The following is a 25424-nucleotide window of genomic DNA, read 5'->3' as shown; positions in this document are numbered from 1 at the left end:
AGCAGCAAAGCCTTGGACGATCGCATCCGCCGGCCCGCACGCGACCTGGCCGCTCGGCCGATACCGCGATTGATATGCAATGTGTTGGTGCGGAAAACGCGCCGAAGAGGACGCCCTCCCCCTCCTTCCCCCCTACCTCCTCCACCCCCCCCCCCCTTCTCGCACGCACGCGAGGTCTGTCGGCGTGTTAAGCTGCTGCCTCGCGGTGCAAGGCCGGCAGGCACTGCGCGGGGGTTTGTCGCGTGGATCTCGGGGAGGTACGCTATAAGATAGGAGGAAGAAAGGGCTAAGGTTGGGATCTGCTTTGATTGTATACGTGTTGGAGTGAACCGCGATACATTCTGGACCGCGAGAACGGACTATAGAATGGGCACGCCCGACACGATGTGTCCAGTAAGATATGGATTTTGTGCGAGTTGGTTCGAAGTATTACGACCAGCGCTTAAGATTGTGACAAGAAAAAAAAAAAAGAAGGTCAGAAGCCCTAGAAGACAAGAGGTCAGCGCCTGTTTTTTTCGTCTTCTCGTGTGTTTGGTCTCTCGTCGCGCGCCGGTCGTGTAATCACCTTGTCCAGTGGCCGTGTGTGTCCTTTTCGTCGTCCGCCCTTTTGACTCGGTTGCGCGGTTAAATTTGGCATGTTCAGTTGATGAGAGAAAGCCTGCGGGGGATTGTTGGAGAAAAAGACATCCACGATATGTGTTAGGACGAGAATGAAATATCTGCCATACTTTCCTTCAAGCCAAACCGACGTGCAGAGGATATCTTTTTTGATTGATTGATTGATTGATTGGTTGATTGATTGATTGATTGATTGATTGATTGATTGATTGATTGATTGATTGAGCGAGCGAGCGAGCGAGCGAGTGAGTGAGTGAGTGAGTGAGTGAGTGAGTGAGTGAGTGAGTGAGTGAGTGAGTGAGTGAGTGAGTGAGTGAATGTTGGACATACCAAAAGCAAGCCAGCAAAAGGTGTGATGGGCGCTATAGTAAATGGCTCTGGGTTCGTTTCTGTCCTCCTGGAGTTCGTCGATGCGCACAGAGATTCCACGGGTGTATTCGTACACCACGTCCCATGGAAACGGGCCCGCTGTGGCCTTGAATTAAAACCGCCACCTCCTGCGATCAGCACCACCACGACACATCCACTAAACGACAGCAGCTCATTTCTGTCTCCATTCGTCTTTCCGTCTGTCTGTTGCGTAAAACGGCACTGCTAATACGTTTAGAACGCGTACACTGGGTTGTTGCCGCTATAGCTTCAACCGGTGACGCGATCGCAACACAATTCGGCTGTAAATGTGGCTCGGCCACCGCGAAGCACAAAGAAATGGTCGCGCCGGCGTCCGCCTAAGATTCCCGGCGTATTTTTAGGCTGGGAATATGTTTCGTGTCATTCAGAGCACCTGGTTAGAGCACCGACTTTGGAATCGGCGCAGCTCGAGTTTGATAAACCGTTGGTGTGCATATCGTGGTTCGTTATAGTGACGCCCATTCAGTTGTTGCGGCAATCTTTTCGGCGCATAAATACATCATACGCACATTATGGCAGATTATATATATACATATAAAAAGTCACAGAAGTAGGCTTTACCTCAAAGTGACTCGCTTTGCAGAGAAGCCAGCTTTGACGAGTGCTCGCAGCTTGGGGGGCAGCTCTTGAGGGACATCGATAGTGCCGTATGTGTTTTGCCTCCTTCAAAGGGGAGGGAGTCAGTCAGCTGCTGAGGCGGTGCTGGAATAATAGGTCTCGGCGAACATCCTATTTTTTCCCTGCTAGCACCACACATGGTACGGCTGTGTGGCCTCTATAAGGAAATCATAGGGGACACGCCTGCAAACGCCGTACAGCCTGTCCCACCACATCGACCACCAATCCTTATCTCGACGGAGCTGCCAGGTGTCTCAAAGAACCCTTCTCCAACATGTGCCCTACAGCAGACGGCAGCCTCTCTCCTTCAAGAGAGACTTGGGGACCACCTTCACATCTTCGTCGATGGATCCGTGATGCCGGAGACGGGCTCATCCACAGCAGCCTGCGTTGCACCGACCCTACAAAAGAGCAAGCTGTGCCGTCTCCCGGGACATGCAAGCTCTACCGCAGCAGAGCTAGCAGAACTCACCCTTGCTGTGGACCTACTGGCAGAGTAGCTACCAACGACTCCGGCAGCTATCTTCTGCGACTCCAAGGCGGCGTTGCTTTGTCTGCAGAGCCCTGACAAGGCTAGCCTTGAGGTTGCACTGCTCTCCTCAAGAATGGCGGCCCTTCAGGATGCAGGATGCTCACTATCCCTGCACTGGCTACCGGCGCACGTAGGGATCCCGGGCAATGAAGAGGCAGACAATCTCGCAAAGAGCGCCCACCACTCAAGTGTCCCCCTCAGCCTTGCTGTAACGGACGGGGACTTCACAAGACACACGCTGCGCCGGCACATCATCACCTGCCATCCCGATAAACGGGTATCCCTGGGATGGCCTCCACGGCCTCTTCCACAGCGCGGCCTCCCACAAAGGGGTACCTCGTTGCTTCTCCGACTGCGGGTTGGCTGCTACTGGATGGCAGCCCGCCGGCACCGCCTTGGGAAAGCCATATCGCCAGCCTGTGCCTCCTGCGGTGACCCAGAGACTCTGGAGCACCTTCTGCTGGCCTGCCCTGCTCACCTGCAGCACCGGGGCCGACTTCTGCAGGAGTTCTCCCGCCTGGGGCTCCCACGTTCACGACTGGAAGACATCCTCTTCCCCAGTCGTAATCAGTTGCCAGCCTTCCTAAGTGTCGTCGAGTACCCCTCGACTCGTCGGTGCTCTTGGCGAGACTCCAGGAAATTTCTTCAAAGACGAATAGCCGAACGGCTGTTCACCATCTCAGGCCTCCTGATCCGTCTCAACTTCGCTTCTGCTCGGCCACCTCCTATGGTCTATCACTAGTCCACTCCTCCGGTCGAAGCCACTGGGCCTTCCCAGCCGGGCTGCTCTGCTGCTGCCATGGCGACTCTCTATCTTTCTCTCTCCTTCTATCTCCTTCACTCCCATATTCATAGCCCTGATATAGTGCCAGCCTTTCCTCCTTTCCCCACAAGAACCACTTCTGTCTGTCTCTCTCTCTCTCTCTCTCTCTCTCTCTCTCTCCTATTTATTTTTTCGTTAATGCGCGCATGTAGTTAGCCGGCTAGCTACTGCACCGTCGTTGTTATTTGTAAACCGGAATGGCTCTTGCCCTAGTCACAATACAGACGATGTAGATCTCTTATTGCAGTGAAGGAACGTATGCTTCTTTTATTTTGCTTTGGAATAGCGTCGACAATAGCAGAATAATCAGCGGGGTATTTTTAGGCTTCTGCTTTTATGACTTGTTCGCACACGAAGACATTTCTAACACGTTGTCATGACGGCTTTTACATAGACGTAGACGAAGAACAATACTTACTCGGCCGTCCACATAGTATTTGCGCTGCAATAGAGGCCTTCATGCTGGCGTGTCAACAAGCCCAAATGACAACCCTGCTCGCGTTATGGTTGAACTCATCGTCATGCAATGTCGGGAAAATCGCTGCTGCTGTTAGCCTTCACGTATCCGGTATTCCCGTAGACGCAATACGCGCAGGTCGGTCAAGAACTGACAACTGTAGCTTAAACGCGGTGGCTGCGTCGAAGGAAACAAAAGTATACAGCATTGAAATTTACGTCTGAAGAACCTGTACCCCCCCCCCCCCCTTTTTTTTTAGTCTTCCTTCATTTACGCCAAAAACAACATGTTTAGAAAGCTATAACTTTAGTTGCGCGAGAAGACACGGGGCTACCGGAAATGCCCCCGCAACCTGCGGTGAACTGGGTGTACATAATCTTGAAGCGAACAGCTTTCTTTGCCTCTTTCGTGGTTGTCGGCGGTTGGTGGTCGACATTCGGAACCGGCAAGGAACGCGTTCGCTCGCTCGCTCGCTGGTTAGTTTGTTCGTTCGTGCTATTCGCTTACGCTGACAATCATGGCCAGTGGTATCTGCACATTATCTTTGTCACTTTGGGACTAGGTCGAATAATGTTGTTAGGTACTTCGATAAGTTTCGTCAACAAAACACGATTGAACTGGACTTTCACGTCTCGTCCGCTGAGTAACGCTCTCACTTTTTGAGCCCCGCTAAAAGGGACCTTAAAAGCTGAAATTTGGGTGCGTTTGCTAAAGGGGACTGCCATTATCGCTCAATCGAAACTTCTTTTCTCTCTCTCTCTCTCCCTCTCTCTCTACACGCTGTCCGCTTTTCCAGAGACAAACGCGCTTTGTCACTCTTTCTGAAGAGGAGGTCAAGGCCGTGCCGCGATCTTTCTTCACTGAATCCTTCCTTCCTTTCTATCGCGTCCTTGCTTCGCGAGCCCTGCGTTTCCGTCTGCGTGTGCGACCTACTGATTCTCTCTCTCTCTCTAGTTTGTCACTGTCTTGACTGCGTGCTACTTTCCCCAATCGCTATTTCTTCGAGACACAATAGCTTCGCAATCTCTTGCCGCTGTCTTTTCGGGTACCGTTGTTGCGATGCTTAGTTGACTTTTTCGTTTGTTTGTTTGTTCCTAGTGTAACGACGCAGCCAACTCTGGTGGATTGGTCAAGATATCGGGCGTTGTGAGGGGTCAGGAACGTGGAAGTAACCCTGCGAAATATAAAATCACTGCGTATCTTAAAGAGATAGTCGTTAGCCAACAGAAATATACAATGAATAATGATGAATGGTGTCGTTCGTATTTTCAGCGTGGAAAATTCGCTTTGGCGATGGAGCAGTGCTTCACTGCGTCGGTCTGCTTTCAATATCTTAATCACATTCGCTAATGAAAGTGGTTTTTTATCTATATATCGTTACCATTTAACGCGCCCCTGCGTGTCTATCTTTTGAATGCTTATTTTGCGTCATTACATTAACGTGATTGATTGGCTGGCGTCTTATCGCAAACACTGCAGAACGTGCCTCTCTGTCGCCGTAGTTTTTACGTACTGACTGTTTAGTCACGCCTGCCAAAAGTTCTTTATTGCCGAAACCACTTTCATATCAACCCCCCCCCCCCTTTTTTTTTCATCATTTGACCGTTTTACAAATTATTGTTTGGCGAGAAGCAGTCGATGCGATCGTTCATTTCCCGATTTCGTTCAAATCACTGAGTTGATAACTAAATAAACGTTACTGCGAAGAAAAAAAAAAGAGAGCTGGACAGAGGAGAGAAAATTGAGCATGCTTTTCTTTCTGTGTGACTCGTAAAATCCCGAATGGCATCGCAAAGTCCTTTGTCTCGCCCCCCTTTCCTCCCCCCATCTTTCTTTCTTTGTCTCTTTCTTTTACGTCTCTCGCCTTGCAAACTTCTTTTGTATTTTTCTTTTTCTCCGGCATGAGCGTTTATATCGCGCCTATCTTCGAAAAGAAATCTCTGGCAGCCGGCGACTGCACCTCCACGTCGCCATCACCATTATCATCATCGTCGTCCTCATCACCTACGCCTCGCTAGGCCTCGCCTGTGCGTCGGCATAACTTCCTTCTCCTAGCCCGAGAAGCGAGTCGCTGTGGGTATGCATGAATGAACGAAGCCGATGATTTTTTCGTTTTTGTTTTCAGTTATGACTTCGCCATTTCGTCCCCCATCTGATCTGATGTCTGTGCCCGTGTGAGCAGTGTGGCTCTTCCCTCATGCGTGGAACGCGCGAATGGTGACAAAGCGAGCGGAGTAACACTTCTTCAGCTTTAATCGTGCCGAAAGAAAGCGTCTGACACGAAGCTCCAGGCAGACTTGAATTAGGAACAGCGCCAACTAAGACGATCACGAGAGGGAGAACGACATGGGACAAGCGCCACAGGACACAGGATGGCGCCTGTGCTGTGTCGTTCTCCCTCTCGGTATCATCTTAGTTGGCGCTGTTCCTTCCTAATTCAAGTATGCACCATCTAGCCCAAATGAATGTTGTCCTGCTCCAGGCAGACGTCTATGCGTACAATTAATTACAGCCCGCAGGTGTTCACGTCAACCCTCAGCTGCCGTAATCGACGGCGAGGTATACCGACTGCCACTGGGTGTTATCTTTTGTAAAAGTGGAACGAACGTGCCGTACCACGTGATGATGACGAGGCTTAAACATGGCACGTGCTCGCAATTGGGGGGGGGGGGGGGGATGGGCCATGAAGCGGGTGGGTGCATTAAACGCGCACGAAATATAACTTTGGCGATGAATCGAAGAACTGTGGGAACAAATGGACGCTGCGTAATTGTGTAGTCAGACCAGACGAACGAAAATTAAATGAAATAGAAAAGAAATTTCATTCACTGAATATTTCAGACCGAGAAGAATACGCGAGAAGTTCTCAGCTTTCTACTTTCTTTTGCTCCTCCTACTATCCTTCTCCGCGCTGAGAGACAGCTCACGCTTTGCGTATTGTAAATGCGGTTTGGGCTGCCCTGCAAATCCCGCCTGCACAAACTGGCTTCTGGGTCAGTTTTCCCTATCTCCCCTCGACTCTATCTCTCTCTTCCCATGCATTCGCTTTTCTTGCGCTTCCAAATCCTCTTTGCGCACGCGCCTTTCTGCGCAATCGGTCGGAAAGGAGGAGCTTAGTTCTTCGGGGTCGTCCTCGATGTCATTAAGGTGGCGAATGCATGCCCTCCCCACCGCCACCAATCATCTGGTGCCGCTTCTTGCGGAGGAACCAGAGATCCGCGGTGGAAAGACGAGGAGGAGAGCGTGCAAGGGGGAGGGATGCGAGCGGAGAATAAGCTCGTGGTGGTGGTGTGCTGTTATCTAAATAAAGAAGAGATTTGCCCCCCCCCCCCCCCCCTCCCCCTTCATTCAGCCCCGGCGGTGGCGTCTCGACTCGGCTTGGCTAACTCGGCGCCGGCGCACTGCGGCGTGAAAAATGAAAGCGCCCCCCCCCCCCCTCCCCTTTCTTTTCGGGTGCCGCGGACGCGCGCGAGCGCGCGTGTTGCTGATGGCGTTCCTTTTTCAGAAAAAATCTGCCTAGCTCTCCAGTAATGGCTCCCTTTGAATCCTCTGCGCCGCCTTTGCACTCACCGATCCTTTCTTTCTTTCTTTCTTTCTTTCTTTCTTTCTTTCTTTCTTTCTTTCTTTCTTTCTTTCTTTCTTTCTTTCTTTCTTTCGGGAGTTTGGCTGCCAGCTTCGCTGTGCGTTGCGGTATAACTAGTTAGAGCGTAAAAAGGGCCCGCTCGGATGAGATTCGTTCTGGAACCACTGCTGACGCGCTAGCAGATTTCGTGCCGGTGTTTAATGCAGACCTGTATAAGAGGCCTATATATACGGTTGGCGCGATCTTCTGAGGCCGGGAATATTACCATAACTTCACGAGTTGGGGAATGATTCGTCGCTCCACTTTCTAGATGGTGCTTGCTTTCCCTCCCCCCCCTCTCTCTCTCTCTTAGTGTCCGTGTGTGTCCGTGTGTGTGTGTGTGTGTGTTTGAGTGAGTGAGTGAGTGAGTGAGTGAGTGAGTGAGAGAGAGAGAGATGAGAGGGAGAGAGAGAGAGCATGTGCGGGTGCGCGCGTGTTCGTAACACTATTCTTCGGTGATTCTGTTCGAAATGACGGGCGCGCGTTGGTTCTTGAGCCGCGCGCGCAAGTAAATCGCCTTGAAGCGGCGAGACCTGTTCGCGATGTCCCTCCATAACCGTGGCCGTAGATTGGGTATGAATAAATTGTCGTTACCGTCTTTTCTAAAGGAAAAGACGGTAACGACAATCTAGTCGTTCATTTCTTTTTGTTTGATTTCTTTCGTCGGCCTATCATCGAAATTGCACTGCGATCGAGAGAGGAACTTTCTGATAGCTTTAATCAGCATCTATCTCGCCCCCCAGAGGGGAAGTACCGACGATGTGCCTGTGCGATGCTATCGCCTGTTTGTTCTCAGTTCTTTCTGTCTTGCTAAAGGGCTCCCATGCGTTCCAGTATTTCAGTATGCTTTCCTCGGGATTATTACGGAAAGCATACGGAATTTGTATAATATCCATATAGTAATTCCGTTAGAAAAAACATACGGATAATAAATCGAATTATAATAAACTGCATACCGAAAAAGTATTTTTTTTCTTTCTTCCCTGCTAAAACGTTCCGTATACGTTCCATTAACTGCGTATGTTTTTGGTATGATTCTTACGTGAATAAAACGGAATTTATCTGGAATCAATATAGACTCCATAAGAATTGTGCGGTAAACGTGCGAATAATGTATGGAATTATATCGGACGGCATGCGGAACGTTTCAGTAGAATTTTTTTCATTCTCTCTTTTTCGTTCTGAAATGTTCCGTCACATGTTTTCCGTGTGATTCACGGGGAAATTAAAGCGGAATTTGTATGGAGTCCATATAGATTCCGGAAGAGCTCTGCACGGAAAACACACGGATAAGATGTGGAATTACCGGACTGCATCGTCTTAGTGAAATTTTCCTCTATTTTACTGGCGCCAAAATTACTATTCGATAAACATACAGTGCGTAATGAACGTCAGACAGCTTAGCATAGCCATGTCTCCGAAGTGCTACTCCAGCTGCGTACGATGAATGTTGCGACTTCGTTTTGTCGCCGAACTTACGCGCGATTAACGGACGAGTCACGTTATCATCAGAGGTCGGCTTGCGGTCGCACTTATTGGCGGTTTAGTGAAAGAAATTAATAATAATTGAGGAGAAGGAGAGCACTCGCCGCCACGATACGTAGAATATTTCTTTTCTATTTGCCCGAATGTGTTCCAATGACGAAGCATATTTTTTCGTTCTAGTGCATTTTTTGGGGGGGGCTTTATGTGTCCTGTTACGAGGGACAGAGAGCTTCTGCATGTGTTTCTGCACGCAAAGTTTTCACGCCATTGAGTGCTTTTGTGTACAATACTGCTAAAAGAGAGCACGTCTGGCCTAGATTTGCTTCTTCTTCTCTCCTCCCCCCCCCCCCCTCCGCCCCCTCACAAGACTGTGTATAGCCCAGAAACCACGTTGTTAGTTACCAGTTATTCTTTCATGCCTCGTTATACTAGATATTGATGCATGTCCACGGCCTGTGATTTTATGAATCAATGTTTCAGCAGACATCTTCGTCTTATATCTTGCCATTGATTATTTCTTTTACGACGTTAGACGAGTTCCAAATCGTTTAACAATTTTATTTGGTCCCCTAAAGTGTCTATAAAGTACATTGAACCGATCAAGGAAGTGTACAATAAACTCCAAACCTGTATTCCAATAAACTATTGGCATTTAAAAAGAAAAAAAGAAAAAGCGCACACAGCTCACAGTGGCAGTTTTTCCTCTGTCAGCGCCTTGGTTTGACCAACGGGGACCGCTGTCGCGATTGCTCGGCGCCCGTTATACACTGAACAACGTGTGACCTGGTGTTAAAGCCTTCTTGTGCGTGTGTGTATCTGTGGGTGTGGGTGTGCGTGTGGGTGTGCGCGCGCGCGGGTCCTGACCTTTCTGTTTACCCGCGAGAGCTGGCGCCAAAGGCGCTTCCATTTTCTTCCTTCGCCGTGCTCGCGATTTGCATTTTGTGTCTGTCTTGCGCGCGCGCCTGGTCGTCGTCGGACGTACGGCGTTGTCCGTGACCGCCCCCCTTTCTCCGCGCGAACCGACAAATTGACGTGCGCACACAAAGGTGCAGAAACAACAACTACAACAACAAAATAAAGGAACCTAGTAAGAAAGATGTTACGGAGGGAGTTCAGGCCGGGCCCCTGCCTATCTACTCGACACGCGTGCAGGCTGTCTTGCATGGTCGCTTCCAAATTCGGCCCGGGGCAGAAGCGCGCGTGGTAACGCTTGGACGGGGTGTGTCTGTGTGTGTGTGAGTGGGCGGGGGGGGGGGGGGGGTGTTACTTGTTTTATTCGGTTGTAAACGCCGGAGTCTTGGTAAAACGGGCGCGCTCTCACATCGGCGCCATCTCCTTCAGACGAGCGGTCATTTCACGGTTTGACGAGGAAGAGTGAAGCGAGCGCTGTGCGTTTCCAGGCCGAACGTCGCTCAAGTTTGACGCGTCTGGGGTGGGGATATAGAGAGAGAGTGAAGAAGGAGATGAATGAAGAAGTGGTTCTCGGGTCTTCCAGGAGAAGGCGCGAGCGTTATTGGGTCAGAGGGGAGCTATCGCGCTCTCTGAACCTGTGCGCTCAGAAAAAAGTGAAGCCCGATTTCTGGAGGCGTTATACGTTGGAGGCCGCGAATGTGAGTTTGCTGTTCGTTCAGTGTCGAGGGCAAACTTTGTCTGGCGGTGGGTCGGGCGCCGCTTGTGAGGTGTGAAACGAAGCGGGCGTTTGTTGTTGGAGGCTGCGCGGATTTTTTTTACCCTGTCTTCTGTGTCCCGACAGGACACACACACACGCACACACACACGCACGCACACAAACACGCACACACACGCACACACATGCACACACACACGCACACACACACACACACACGCACGCACACACAAACACACACACAGAGAGAGAGAGAGAGAGAGAGAAGAGGCAGAGGGAGAATGGAGTAGATGATCAGAAGAAGCGGGAAAATCGGGACGGGAAACGAGCGAAAATGAAGGAAACCCGCATTCGCTTTCTCCAAAAACACCGTTACTCTGACCGACCTCGTGGTTAGCGGCACTTTCGCGCTGCAGGTCAACATTGCTGTTAAGTTTGGTTTTTGGGTTGTGTTGGCTGGCTCGCGCTGGTAATGTGTGTGTCTGTGCCTTCTTGTATCGCATAGGTTAGACGTCATAACGGTGGGACGCCGCTTTTAGTTATGCATTTCTAAACGGCTGAATTGCCGAGTATGACTGCTTGACAAAGCTTCAAGTCTCCCAAACAGCAGCGGAAGAAAGTTGGTGCAGCATACACACATATATATATATACGCAGAAGTATACGTGACTTATTGATTGATCTCTTTGTGCTCCATTTTGTTATCTCGTATCGCTGCAGTTAAAAAAAAGTTTTGATTTTTTCGTTTGCAACACGGCTGTAAATTAATAAGCTTTCTCAATTTATTTTTACCAGGTCGCTGTTACAACCGCCACGAGAGGAGGCTACTTTCAACGCTTTCCCTGAGTGACGGTAAGGAGACGCACGTTTCTTTGTTGTGCTTTTTTTTATTCGCGTCGTACGAGGACGCACAGGACTCCCTCCTGCCGAATATTTCCTTGAAACACTGATTGTCACCGGACCGGTTAACTGTCTAGTACTCACCGGACCGGTTAACTGTCTAGTACGTCTTGGGCAGATCTCGTTGGCGTTCACGTATTCCTGGTGTCATCAGAAATCGAAAGCGACTTGACTGGTACGTTACGAACGAATCTGTCAAGTCTGGCGAACTACTGTAGGAGTTGTCGGACGACCGCGCCGCTGCCACCATTTGAAGGAGTTCAAGGTCGTAGAGAGGAACTCGGTGAACAGGATTTATTTGCATATTAACATTTTGAATAAGACATACATCGACAGTCTAGCGTGACTCCCATATGAAGCCCGCAAGACTAACATGCAGCAAACAGCTTACGAGCGCACAGCTCACTAGTACATTTCTAGCATGACAACGAGCACACAGCTCCCGACGACGAGCACGCTCTAGTTCGTCCAGTCATCGTTCGACGTCACCAAAGATGACCCGCCCTTTTGGAGGAGGCGGGCTCACATACCCGTGTTGCACACACACACAGGTGTAAAGGTCCGGAGCCGACGTCCGAGGCCTTCGTAGAACTCTGCTTTGTCCCGGGTGGCGCGGCCGAGTACCACATTCCTGAGCTGACCCCGCGCCTCGTGGCTGCCGGTTTATTTGCAGTTCTCTGAAGTGCGCCCCGTCCGGTTGCATAGGAACACGTGCAGCAGGCTGAAATAGCTGGCACGTTGTCACCATGTACGGCCATTCCTAACACTACTTAGAGATAAGGCATAGATGTTAACCGCAAAAGCGTCTGGTTGGGTACCTTACGCTAGGGAAAGGGAAAATGAGGATATGGAGAGAGAGAGAGGGGGGGCGGAGCGGTGAATGTGTGGACGAGCGCGGACGCAGCAGGTAAAGAAGTGCGCTTGCACCAGCCAGTCGATTTCAGTGAAGAAGTACCTCTTCTAAATGCGACCGCCGCTGCCGGCACCGAACCCCCGACCTCGGCAGCGCAACGTCAGAGCACACCAAGCTACACCGCGGCAGGTGGCACTCGTATATTTCGCACTTGGCGCCGGTTGCTCCCGTATTGGGGATTCGCCTATAGGCCGAGCGAATTCCGTTTGAAATTGATTTCCTTGCTGTGTTTCAGCTGCCGCCGTTGTTCCCTAAAAATGCCTTCCCCCTCGCTTGGCTCCCTCTCTTGCCGTCTTTGTCTCGCAGCCCCGCATTCACGGCGAAAGTGGTGCATAATTCATTCGCGTTCGATCGAAAGATTTGCGTGCGCATAATTGATGCGCCCGGGCGAGGCAGCGCCAGGAGTACCCCCCCCCCCTTTTTTTTTGCCCCGTTGTCATGGTGATTGCGGGCGGCGACATTTGACGCGGTGAGTTCTCCCCTTAGCTTCCGTTGCCCCGCCGTTTAGTCGCTCGTTAAAGAGGACGCACGTTCTGCCTGGCGATAAGTCAGGTTTTGGTCTCCGCTTCGAGTGCGGCGACGCGGAACGCGATCTGATGTTCCGCTTGTAAAGGGCCTCTGAAGACGAATGTACTAACCCGTACCTGCCGTGACTGCATGGCGTTCTGCTGTTGGCCACGAGGTCGCGATTTCGATCCCCGACCATGGCCGCCCCCTTTCGGCGGGGGCGAAATGCAAGAACGCTCGTGTGTGTACTTAGATTTAGGTGCACGTTAAAATACCCCCGGTGGCCAAAATTAATTCGGAGACCTCCAGTGTGTACTGCGTGCCCTTAGCTTCAGTGTTGCCTTGGGACGTTAATATCAATCAATCAATCAATCAATCAATCAATCAATCAATCAATCAATCAATCAATCAATCAATCTGTATTCGTAAATTAAGATGCTGCTGTAGCAAAACGGCCAACTCTGTGAAGATTGATCCGCATTTAGCATATTTTACGGGCGTCATCTGGCGTTGCCTCAAGACTGTTTCACATGGTGCAATTTTCGCTAAGCGGCGGAGCGATTTCCGTCGCTCCGCGGCGACTGTCGCGCGCTCCCCGCGCCTAGGTTTCGGCGACATTCGCACCGGCGATTGACGAAAGTCGCGCGAGCGACTGCGACGACGACCTACTATGTTCACACCGGCAAGCCTCAGTCCTGCCTGTCGCCACTCTAAAAACGTGTCGCGATTGGAGTTGACTCTGTCACTTTGTCACGTAAAATAAGCTTGTCGCCGTATACCGACGTCCTCCTCGTGTGCCGCTGATTGCTTCAGCAGCTTTGCGACTGGAGCTTAAAAAGAACAAGAAACATCGAGCAGCGAACAACCGAGTTCTCTAAAGTGGTCGCTTTTCGACCAACGCGACTATTTGGGACCAGCTTGTTCCTAGGAACTAGGCCCACCGCGGGCCGATAGCTCGTGCGCGCTGTGTTCTCACCGATATACGTACGCGTTGAAGCGAGAGCCAACACGAACGTCAATTCGCCCTCCCCCCTGCTGCCGCGCTTCCTCGCTCAGGTGTTTTTTTTTTTTTTTTAACAGCGAGTTTCCGCAGTAATCGAGTGAGACGTCTTCGTGTTTGCTTGTGAGCGCGTGACACCATGCTTGTTAATTTGGTCACTAAGCGGACGTTTACAACCGCGCGAAACTGCGCCATTTTGAAGATGAGCACCCAAGCCGAGATCCGAACATAGAGAAATCGGTGCCGCCTGTGGCACAATCGATAGGGCATTAACCCGCCGTGGTTGCTCAGTGGCTATGGTGTTGGGCTGCTGAGCACGAGGTCGCGGGATCGAATCCCGGCCACGGCGGCCGCATTTCGGTGGGGGCGAAATGCGAAAACACCCGTGTACTTAGATTTAGGTGCACGTTAAAGAACCCCAGGTGGTCAAAATTTCCGGAGTCCTCCACTACGGCGTGCCTCATAATCAGAAAGTGGTTTTGGCACGTAAAACCCCAAATATTATTATTATAGGGCATTAGACCGCTGCGCTGGGGACTCTGGTACAAATCGCGTTATCGAATACCTAGTTGTTCTTTTTCATCGAAAAAAAAAAAGGCCTTGAACTAGACGAGACTTGAACCTACCTCCCTACCGCAAAGTGCTTGGTTAGCGGCACAGCGTGCATATCAATAAACAGTCTTGTGAAAGCACGAGCAAGCCGAAAAAAAAAATAAATAGAAGACTGCTTGCTGCTCAACGTGGTTCACACGCCGTGCAGCAGCTGCCGAGCATTTAGGAAAATTAAATCCACAGACATTGACGTATTGAAGCCACAAGGTGCCTTTTAAGATTCTTTTTCGTCTCCCTCGCGCATACCTTTATTTATAAAAACACCACCAGATCCGGGCCTCCGAACACCTGCTCCATCTGGCGGCCGCCATAGGTGTGCGCTTATCGACATCCGGCGACGTGTCTCTTCGACCATAAAACCTACGCGCTGCCGGGCTCTCGTAAACAAATTGATTGCCACACACTTATGCAGAGTGTGCCTTCGGAGTCTCCAAAAACTGCTTAAGGCACGTGGCGATCCGGTTTTCTTTCTTTTCTTCGGCGAATAAAAGTGTAATTTTTATAAAGCTGGTGCAATACGCCTCAGCCTCCAGTCTAACGAAAACCCGAGAGAGAAAGAGAGACAGAGAGAGGAGAGAGAGAGAGCAAGACGTCTCAACCTCCAGTTTAACGAAAACAAAGAGAGAGAGAGAGAGAGAGAGAGAGTTAAGGATTCTTCGATGAGAGCAAGAATGAAAGAAAATGAAGAGAAGAAATACGGCCGTTTATCGGCTCTAAATTGCTGCAAGTCCGCCGTTGGCTCCAGCGCGAAATGCAGAGTCGGTGATTGATAAGCTTTTATAACAAACCTTCTCTCTGGCTAGTTTTGGCCCGTTCACTTACACCGACAGCGAGAGCCCAACGTTATAGGCGCGAAATCCGTGTTTATACGCTTCGCTATAATCCCCCCTCTCCTCTTTCCTGTGCTTTGTTATGTTCATTTACTTTGTTTTTTTTTTTGCCTACCGTGTTTACTTTCTCACCCTCCTTAATCTTTGTTACTCCGGGCCCCCCTTCCATTTAGATCGCCCGGCCTTTATTCTTTTGCTTCTTTCCGTTCACGCCCTCTCAGCCCTGAGCGCTCTCTTAACGTCGGTCTTTATTTACGACCGGGTTAAGTCGTTCTTTCGCCGGCGTCGAGCCCTGGCCCTCCATTCACTACTCTTCTCCCACGCTCACTTTTGTTTTGGTGTTTTCTTTCTTGTGCTCTGTTTGACGTCGTAGCTCCTATATAGCACCAGCCGGCGACGCTCAATCGCTCACTTAGCCGGAGCTTTTCTTCGCACCGCGGTCGGTTGTCGGTGCGTCTTAATATACCGATACGCGCGCCCTCTGTCATCGTTGAGCGCGTTGGCGTCGCAGTCAAAAGGTCGCCGCTGTCTCGAGGCGGCTTTCCGCGCTTTCTTGCGTCGAGGCCCTCTTTTCTATGTGGCGGGACTGACCTTGCCTTTGTAGGTCTTTTGAGTCACAGATTTGAGCTAAGAGCTTTGAAGTTTGTTTTCGTATACTTTCGCTTTGTGAACGAGGGCAACGGACTAATTCGTTAAAGGGTGATGATTAATGGGATTGACAGCTTCGGCATTCGGCCTCACGAGGTCTGGCTGTTTTTGTGCTGACAACCGCAGTGTATAAAATGTGCTTGAACGATCGTGTCGGCTGAGTGTTACACCCCGACGCGCCGCGGGAAAGGGCTTAAATTTCAACTCCAAACGCCGTTTTTCCTTCAGCTCGCGGGCACCGCACCTCCAGCCGGAGAGTCGACGTGTTCGTACAAGTGCGCCTATACGTGCATGGCACTGCTATGGCGTCACTCGCAGTGGCACGTGACTTCGAGAATTATTCTAGGCGACATCAGTTACTTGTTTATTCTGTTGCTTCAGTAGACCGATTAAAGCTTAGAGAAATAATAAAACACACGAACCGAAAGTTCGCGTGTTCTTGGTTTTACTTCCTATCGAAGCAGGAGAGACGTACTTCCGTTTCGTCTGCTAGTTCCCACGCTTGCGCGCAGAGAACGAAACTATGCAATTTTCTACCGCGTTCCAGCGCCGCGATCGTGCTCTTTCTTCGCCTCGCGTCTGCCTCAGTGCTCGTGATTGTGGCACTGATTTATACCGCTAATCAGGTGTTCTCGTGCAGAGCGCTCAAAATCGTCCGCTGCGCGTAACTGCGCGAAACGAAAAAAAAAAATGCAGCAGCTCGCGCGCGAGATCGTCACCGGAAGTGCGCCATTCCGCAAAAACGAGAGAGGCAGAGAGAAAGAGAGAGAGAGCAAATGCGAGCCCAGTGATGTATTCGTCACGCGATACTTCGGCTCCGGTATGGGAGTACGCAGGGAAGGAATTTCGCTAGCGGAGGCTAGCCATGTGGAGAGAGCGGCTATGTTGACGATGACGCTCGCCGCCCGAAATCATGGGTTCGTAGCTAGCACTTGGAATATTTCTATACCTGCTATTAATGTGCTCATTTGAAAATTTCTTGCCTCAGAACGCTCCCTGCAGAGCACGTAACAACTTCCAGCGCCTAAGCGAAATTTGGTATGTGGCCTGGTGTGGAGCCTTTTAAAGGCAAGGCTGTCACGATGTTAAGTTTGCGGTATCTGTCACGCCATGACAGCGTTGTATGGCGTGACGGATATATATGCTCTGTGAACGTCACACGTGTCATGCAGCTAGTTTCCACTCGAGCGGTGGTTTCATTGCCAATTAGTTTCGCAACTGTCGGTTATGATACGCAATAAATGACGCATCTGTGGTATTGAACGACTGAGCGAATAGATGTTGTTTTCCATTCAACTCGATCGATCAGGGAATGGACTTCAGATAGAAAGCTACAAAAGACTAAATTGATGAAAGCTGAAGCCCATAAAGCAAGTACAAACATGGGCGGCATGCAGGCACTGTTTGCGGCAGTAGGCAATGACGAAGCAACGTTTCAAACTTGAACGACGCAAGATGTCATGTTGAAGGTTTAAAAATGAAATGTCTGTGGTAAAATATTGCATAAAACAAATCTTAACAAATCAGTTATTAGAAAATAGTAGTATTTGACATTTTTAGTAAAATATAGCTTAAAGGAAGTGGGAATCAAAATTTAAACATCGTGGTAGGCGCCATGCACTTATTTAACGTTGTACGCAGATAAGCGGTAGGCTCTGTTCATTATCATATCATCGTGCTGCTTGGAAACATAGTTGCGGAGTGCGGCCTTCCATTCCACACCCATTCTATTCCACCAGTTGCAGTAAATATAGTGGTTTCTCTATTATTGTTAGCTAGCTACCCTTGCGCGCCTAGTGACAGAAACGTATTTTCGATGTTTTAGCAACTTTACTAGTATTGATAATGTTGCGTATTATTTTTTTTTCTTTTTTGCGTACGTGCTATTATTCTGTCACTTTGAATAACTGACACGAAGGAGAAACGCATTGATATGTTTTGCAGGGTGAGCTTTCTTTGTTTCAAATTTATGGCACATTGACGGGCACAACTATTCCAGCTCATCTCTTTGACCGCGCCTGGTTTCGCGCCTTCTGGATTCTCGACATGCACCGTGCCAAAAATCATGGCAAGCGTGAATTCCCGTGGCGTGCATGAGAAAGAGAGATAGAGAGATGAAAAGGGAAGGCAGGGAGGTTAACCAGATATTAGCCTCCGGTTTCCTACCCTACACTGGAGCTGGGAGTGGTGTGCAAGAGTTGTCGACGTCGGTTGTAGCCTCCATTCTTGTGTCGTAGGTTAAGTATGATCTCGCTAAATAGAATCATTCTTAAAAACTAGTAGTTGCTGACGTCAACATTCAGCGCGGAAACGAATCCCGGTATTCGTAAGGGTAGAATGTGCAGAATAAAGCGTTGTTTATAGTTACCGTGTTAGAGGCAGTCACTTATAGGTAAATAATGAAGCAGGCGGTCATGAGTAAAAATTTAGAAATATGATAAATTGGCTAGGTGTAATTCAGCCTAATTGGCATTCCGACTCTATTATGGAATCTCAGACTCCGATTCCATTCCCTTTCCATCTGCCCGACTAGTGTCACTATTCCTGTTGTTCACGGGGAGGTGGGACTAGTCAAGCTGCCGTTATGCAGCTTTTATCCTGCCATCCCCACCGCTTTGTATACGTCAGTGTACTTACGTGGTAAATAAACTTCTTCTTCTTCTTCTTCCATTCCCATTCCATCCCGGGTGCTTGAATATGTGGAAAGATTCAAGAATCATTCCAACTCCGGAGTTCTCACTCAGCAGCTCTACTCGGAAAAAAGATTTATTTGTTTATATCGAACTATACTCATAATTACAGGTCACTTTAGAAAGAGCGTTGAGATGTTCAGATATACTAGGCTATCAAAATTTGAGGGAATATAATAATCTCCAAAAAAAAAGAAGGTGAATAAAGATGGCATTGTATTATTATTGAAAGAAGTGTTTCCGCTCATTGCTGTATATATCAGGCTGTTGGCGTTCTCTGTCAAGCCTTTCTCACTTATCCTTCTTATACCCCACAAAGCACAAACTATCATTTCTGCGACGCCGAGTTTGACAGCTCAACATTCTTATTTAAGCAGAAAGCCCGTATAGCATAGCGTTTTTAACGGGCTAGAGCAGCCTTTAAGTTGCGGGCAGATCGGCAAATCTATTACTAAATATTTATTCGCTATAACGAATAATATTAGTCAACACATCACGTTTTGTTTACACGAACGCCACACTTGCGTGGCTAGAAATGAAAAGGAATAAATCGTTCTTATTTTCCACGACGGGGAATAACGTTTCGGTTCTGTGGGGCGAGTTTCGGCGCCCTAATTTTGCCGCCGCATGTCGCTTGCATACTCGTCACCGTGCACTTTCTTCAGAAGTTCAGAAAACGAAAAAATCAAGAACTCCGAAACTATCGTTTAGACGCTCCTCGACGACGCCTTCCTGCCGTGATGGCCCGTCTTTCGGACATCTCCGTAAACGGATCGAATGCCGGAACAGCAAAAAAGCCTTGGTGGTCGCTCTTTCGCTCCGGATCCTTCTTTTCTCTCTCTCTCTCTCTCTCTCTCTCTCTCTGGGCACGCGCTTCGGTGCGCCTATATCCCCGAGGCTCCGTTTAGAGACTGTAGCCCGCTGTCCACGGCGCGAAGCCTTACAGGCCCTGGGCAATCTACGGAGAGTGGCTACAGCGCCCCGGGGTCGGGGCGGGGAAAAAACTGTTAACCGCGGTCGGTCGGCTTAGCGCTTTTGTTTCCTCGGCGTCGATCTCCTTCCTTGCCTTTCCACGCCGGCGGCGGGACGAGGTAAGGGGAGAGGGGGAAAAATGTACGGGAATTTATAGGACGAGATCAAGGCGGGAAAAGGGGGAGCGATTCTCATATAGACGGCTAAGAAGAAATGAACGGGAACCAGTGGTGTTTCTCTGTGTGTATAGGTCTAGTGTTCGTGTGCGTGCGTGTGTATGTATATGTGTGTGTGTCTGTGTGCGTGTGTGTGTGTTTGTGTGCGTGTGTGTGTGTGTGTGTGTGTGTGTGTGTGAGAGAGAGAGAGAGAGAGAGAGAGAGAGAGAGAGAGAGAGAGAGAGGCTGTTCGGATGTGTTTTTGGGAGAAGGACAGCGTGCACTGGGTGGGAAGGCGGAAAGAGAGAGAGAGAGACAGTGAAGGCAGGAGCCTCGCTCGCGGCCTCATCAATCAGTCTGCTAACCGAAAAGGGCCCGATAGATTGGACGACCCATCGATTTCGGCGAGGCCGTCGCCAGTGGACCACCGAAGGGGCGCGCGCGCGCGTTGGTGTTCCCCAGCTGCCACCGCTGCTGTAACCGAATACACACACACCACAAGAAGAGAGAGAAAGAGCGTATACCCTGTAAAGCTAGGGCAGGGGGCATAGTGCCCTGGCTTGGTGGACGCCGCCTTCCCTTTGGGAAGGTGACTTTCTTTTTTTTCGCTTTCTCTGTTTATTCGTTCGTTCGTTCTTTGCGTCCCGCAAGCTGCTGTTGCCTCGGTGGTTTCCGTCTCGGCTCCGCTGGCCCCTGCTGCCCCTTCTCAATCACCGCGTCCTCGCGCAAACACACACACCCACGCGTGAATGCCTGTCGATCGATGACTCCGCGAGCCAGTGGTCAATGCGGGACGAACTGCACCCCGGTTTTGCGCCTGATGGCTGGAGTTATCTTGAGAGATATCTTGCTTAGAGCGTCAGAATGTACGCATCCGAAATTCGACAAAAGTTTGCTCAGTCTTTCGCGAAGCCTTCGAGTTTAAGGTCAATAATGGGCGGGTGAACGTTAACGTATGCCGTTCAGGCCTAAATGTGCAGACAGCACAAAGAAGAGGAAGCACGCCACTTGGAGCATACTAGGAGCTAAATCGTTAAGGCACTGGAAATACATGTGGAAGGCATCGCGCAGGTCGAGATGAGTAAATGCACGCGTAAAAATTTTACGTTAGCATGACTGCCGGCTGGAATGAGAAGTGATAGACCGCTTACGTCTTAGCGGTGCATTTGAGTACAGACAAGCAAAGTCACCCCAAAACTATCAAGCGAATTGCAAACGGCTATGCGCAATCAGGTCGTTGTATTCACCACCTACATGTTATAGCATTCACTACCTCGGTGGAACTGAATTTGGTAGCGGTTCGAGTTAGCAACATTACTAACTACACAGGGTAATCACTAGCTGTTACTAAAGGGTCTCAGCTAACCAAACGCAGTTAGCACCACTCTACGCAATGTCTAGCCCATGTCAAGAACGGCGAGTTGCGCAACAAGATTGCCACCTTGCCACCCGATTACGACAAGGGGTGCAAGACGCGCACCTCCCCCTCTCCGTCGCTGCAGCTGCGAGGCGTTCAAAGAAGCGACCTTTGCGCTGGAATCCGCCGCCTTCCTCCAGCCCCTTCGACATTGTGACGGGACGAGTTTGGTGTGTGGACAATGATTCCAGAGTTCCCCAACGCGGAGCTGATCTGACACGCCTGGAGAAGCTACCGCGGGAACGACTTATTTTTGCGCTTCTCACGGTTCTGCATGACGCAAAACAACGAGCGACCCTCGAGCGGCGTCGAAACTTTCCGGAACGGCACCCCCTTCAACGCCGTCGCTTGGGCTTCGGAATGTGTGTGCCTTTGTGTCTGTAAACTGGTCTTCAGAGCAGCTGCGAGTTGGTGATGTGTAAACGAACAGCCGCCGCGTCGTAGGACCGGCGGATCGAGTGTATAAAAACTGTGGTTGTGCGAATGTTGGACACACTTCTCTTGAGCAGTCATGTTAGACTGAGTCACTTCTCTCATGCAGTCATGTTGGACTGTTACTCTTTTTCTCAAGCAGTCATGTTAGACTGAGTTAATTTCTGTAAATAAACCCTTTTTCCTCGTTCTCGATGAGAAGCAGTTCTTCACTTCATCAACGATCTCAGCGTAAATAAGTTGGACGACGGCATGGGCCAGCTACCTTCGAATTCATGCCGTACTCCAATCTTGGCAAAGGACCACGGACGATGGGATTGAGCCCCCAATCCTGACACCCATAACGCATCTATCGGGCCCATTGTGTAATATGCCAGAGTGGGACTTTATAATTGAGAAACAACCGCTTTGATTCACCTGGTGCACCGTGACAGATGCGGTAATGAAACACAGGAACAGCGCATCACCAGATGCGCGTAGAGTGTAACACCACCCTTCGCTCTCGTTTAGAGAGAGAGAGAGAGTGGTGATATACTACACTTTTCGCACACTGTTTTAGAAGGATGCAAACACGATGATAATCGCCAAATAATATGTTCATTCACCTTATTTGAGGCAACAAATTCGTTCATAGGCTAGCTAAAAGCGAGGAATTCTTATTGAAAAAGTAGAAACTATTGACCAGGAGTTATCTTCCCCGTTCGCTCGCCCAGGAACTGGGACCGAATTTACTTAGCGTTTTGTTCGTAAGTGCTTTTTTTTCGATTGGCCGGCCGCTTTCGCTAATGTTACGTCCAGCATCGTATTGGCTGGAATATATTGGAGCGAAGCTGTTTAGGGCAAGGGTTTCGTGGATTTTTCGTGTCCGTCAAGAAACCTGCGTGTGCGAAAATTCAGCTTCCGAATTTGAAGCAAGATCGTTTCAATCTATGCAAAAGCTTATATGTGTCATCACTTGGATATGCGTGTTCAGTAGATTAGTTATCAATAGGCATCATTTCCAAGATCACTAGACTCTCAGGTAGAGTCCGGTAGGTAGGCTTACAGTGGTATGAGTCATTGCTTAAGGGGGTATGAGCCATTCGTTGTCCTACGTGACGGACATACTTCTCGTTGGGTAGGCATAGAAATGCTTACGCATTTAATAACAGAGGTGATACGAGAATGCGTGTGCGTACCTATCGTCAAGATGACCACCGATCAGGACAATAAATGTGCTCGCACCGTTACACAAAATTTTGTCTCACCTCTGCGTCGTGTGCTAAACAGCTTCACTGGTCATTCACCTCCGCAGAGTGGAATGGCTCATGATTTTTTTTCTTACTAAGAATTCTAGGCGTAGGCGTTTTAAAACGATTAGCATTCTGCGGGAACGTCACCCATATTGCAGCATGTATGTATGTATGTATGTATGTATGTATGTATGTATGTATGTATGTATGTATGTATGTATGCATGCATGTATGTATGTATGTATGTATGTATGTATGTATGTATGTATGTATGTATGTATGTATGTATGTATGTATGTATGTATGTATGTATGTATGTATGTATGTATGACCGGCGCCTAGAGCGTGAATTAGACAAGGTTGTAGAGAAGCGCTGCGCTGGCTTGGCTCGGCTGCTTGATTCCACTGCATACATTGCGCGAATACACTCTTGCCTGCTCTCTTAGGTACACGTGATTCCCGTATGGGAATTACGTGCGCGTAATGCGCGCGGGACAGCGCGGGAACAATTCTCAGCGTCCGCAACGTGCCGGCGTGCCACGCATCTCGGAGTCCACGCGCTGGCTTCGCGGCGGCGCCATTGGATGGCGCAGCGTGTACAAAGGGAAGCGCGAGAGAGGTGGCCGGTTGCAGTACGCGCCTTATACATGACGCTTTTCAACGACGGAAATACGGTGTGTCGCTACAGCGCCGTTGTGCCAATCTCATTATCGTAGACATTTATCGTTACACGAGTTCTGCCGCTAAGTGTGTGTGTGCGTGTGTGCGTGTGTGTGTGCGTGTGTGCGTGTGTGCGTGTGTGTGTGTGTGTGTGTGTGTGTGTGTGTGTGTGTGTGTGTGTGTGTGTGTGTGTGTGTGTGTGTGTGTGTGTGTGTGTGTGTGTGTGTGAATAGGGGTCCTGTAGTGCCCCTGTGCGCAAGCAACCGCGGCTCCCCCCTGCAGTAAAATCATTCGAAACAGTCCGCCACTTACATTGCCGTTTTTTTCTTCTCCTCGAGACTCCAGCAATATATACACTTACACTCGAGCAGAAAGGAATATTCAGCAAATACGAAAAGCAAACTTTCGAATCGAATGCGTAATGGAATAGCAAGGACAATTCGAGGCTTACTCAAAAGTTAAAGTTGAACACTCGCGCACCCTTGATATAGAGCATCGATTCTGCACGGTAATATATATATATATATATATATATATATATATATATATATATATATATATATATATATATATATATATATATATATATATATATATATCGCTGAACCGAAGGCTTCGCATGCAGTCTGTGTACAGCACGGTGCGTGAAGAAGAAACTAGGGTATGTGATAGCCTAGCCTAGCCTAACCACAACCAGCAGGCGATTGCCGCACTCTCGCTTCGTTTTTCCTTCTAACTTGCGTTCGTTTTGCTTCTCCGCAATGGCAAGTAAGTCGGCAAATCCTTGCGGTGGCCGTCTGATTTAAAACTCAGAAGTCGGCTAGGACTCGGCATAAGTCCTTTTGAGGGATTTTCGCTGGCGCAAAAAAAAAAAACGCACATTGTGAAAAGGAGAAAGGGCAGAGGGCTCAGAAAGCGTAGAGGCGTGTCGCAAGATTCGAATGCCATCGGGACAGGCTACGCTTAATTCTGGTAGCGTATACCTTTCGGACATCTGCCCCGACGAAGGAAATGACGCGACCCAGTTAAAAAGAAAGAAAGAAAGAAAGAAAGAAAGAAAGAAAGAAAGAAAGAAAGAAAGAAAGAAAGAAAGAAAGAAAGAAAGGCAGGTGCATTCTACATTACATATATAAGTACTCGTGGAGAGAAAAAAAAGTAGATGGAAATCTTAAGAGCGGTTTTTGAGGTATATCGTATCTCGTCGGCTTCTGCGGACTTTTGCTGCGGGAAAGCCGCTTCGATGAGCATAAATCTTTCCCGTGGGAGACACACGGGGAGGGTCGGCGGGGCGGCAGTAGCGGCCAGAGATAGATGGCAGGTCAGATAGAGCGGGTCAGGGAATATAAAGCATGCCCAGTGTATACCGGCGGGTGCGACTGTGCGCGCGATACGGCCTCTGCCTTTTCGCAACGGTGGCTGCCGCTATTATCTTTTTTTTTTCCTATTCAGCAGAGATTTGAGGGGGTTGAGGATCGGGAGTGCGGGGTTTGACTGGTGGTGTCCCCCACTTATCATACCGGTCCGGGCATGAAATGTACGCCGCCGATATTGTATGGATGAGGCGGACGTTGCTTCGATCCGTCGCCGGAGAAAGGCTGCTCGGACGGGTCAGCCAGTCCTGCGTATAGGTCGGTTGGAAATCCAGGGCTTTCAACTCTTCTTTCTTTTTTCAGAGAAGAAAAGGGTGGCCGAGCTGTTTTCGCATCGCGCTATGCGTACCGTGTTGGAAATCTTGCGCGTCCATTTCGGTTTCAGGCTTCGTTCGCCCCCTTTCTAAGTCTTCCTCTTCCTTTTCTTTTTCTTCCGTTTTTTCATATCTCCATCGTAGAGTAAAAGTAAATGTAAGCTCGTGATCTGAGTAAATGAAGTGACGGTAAAGAAGAATCTGCCGGGAGTCTCAACCTCCCTTTCTCTCCTTTTTTGTTTTCGTGGTTCAGTCACAGAGATTAAAACTGCCTATAGGACTTATCTGGCGGGCACTGAATAAGCCGTCAGCGAAGAGTACTTAATTCTTACGGCAGCGCTTTCTCCATCGCCCGTAACGAGGGTTCTCTGCGTTTTCGGGAGTCGAAAAAAAAATTCTTTTTCGTCTGAAGTTTTTCAATGGCTCTTTAAATCATCGCAGTTATAGTGCTTCGTCGCAATACAGTTTTCTTCTTTTTTTTTCCCCCGTGGGGCCTGCATTATACGACTCATTGCGAGCACTTTCTACGAGTATATTAGATGCGTTTGCATCTTTCGTTCTTCTTATAAGTAGCTCTCTC

General features: G+C 49.3%; 1 protein-coding gene across 5 annotated transcripts in view; it reads left to right on the top strand.

The window, feature by feature from the left end:
* Positions 1 to 25424, top strand: part of LOC139049464 (protein O-linked-mannose beta-1,2-N-acetylglucosaminyltransferase 1-like) — a 533721-nt gene that overhangs the window by 334791 nt on the left and 173506 nt on the right. For all 5 annotated transcript variants that reach the window (XM_070524938.1, XM_070524940.1, XM_070524941.1 and 2 more), the window contains exon 3: positions 10988 to 11044. The gene's annotated coding sequence lies outside the window, so the exon portion shown is untranslated. The remainder of the gene's footprint in view (positions 1 to 10987; positions 11045 to 25424) is intronic.

Source organism: Dermacentor albipictus, chromosome 9 (genome assembly GCF_038994185.2).
Source record: "Dermacentor albipictus isolate Rhodes 1998 colony chromosome 9, USDA_Dalb.pri_finalv2, whole genome shotgun sequence".
Taxonomy (NCBI): domain Eukaryota; kingdom Metazoa; phylum Arthropoda; class Arachnida; order Ixodida; family Ixodidae; genus Dermacentor; species Dermacentor albipictus.
This window is presented reverse-complemented; position numbering and strand designations above follow the sequence as displayed.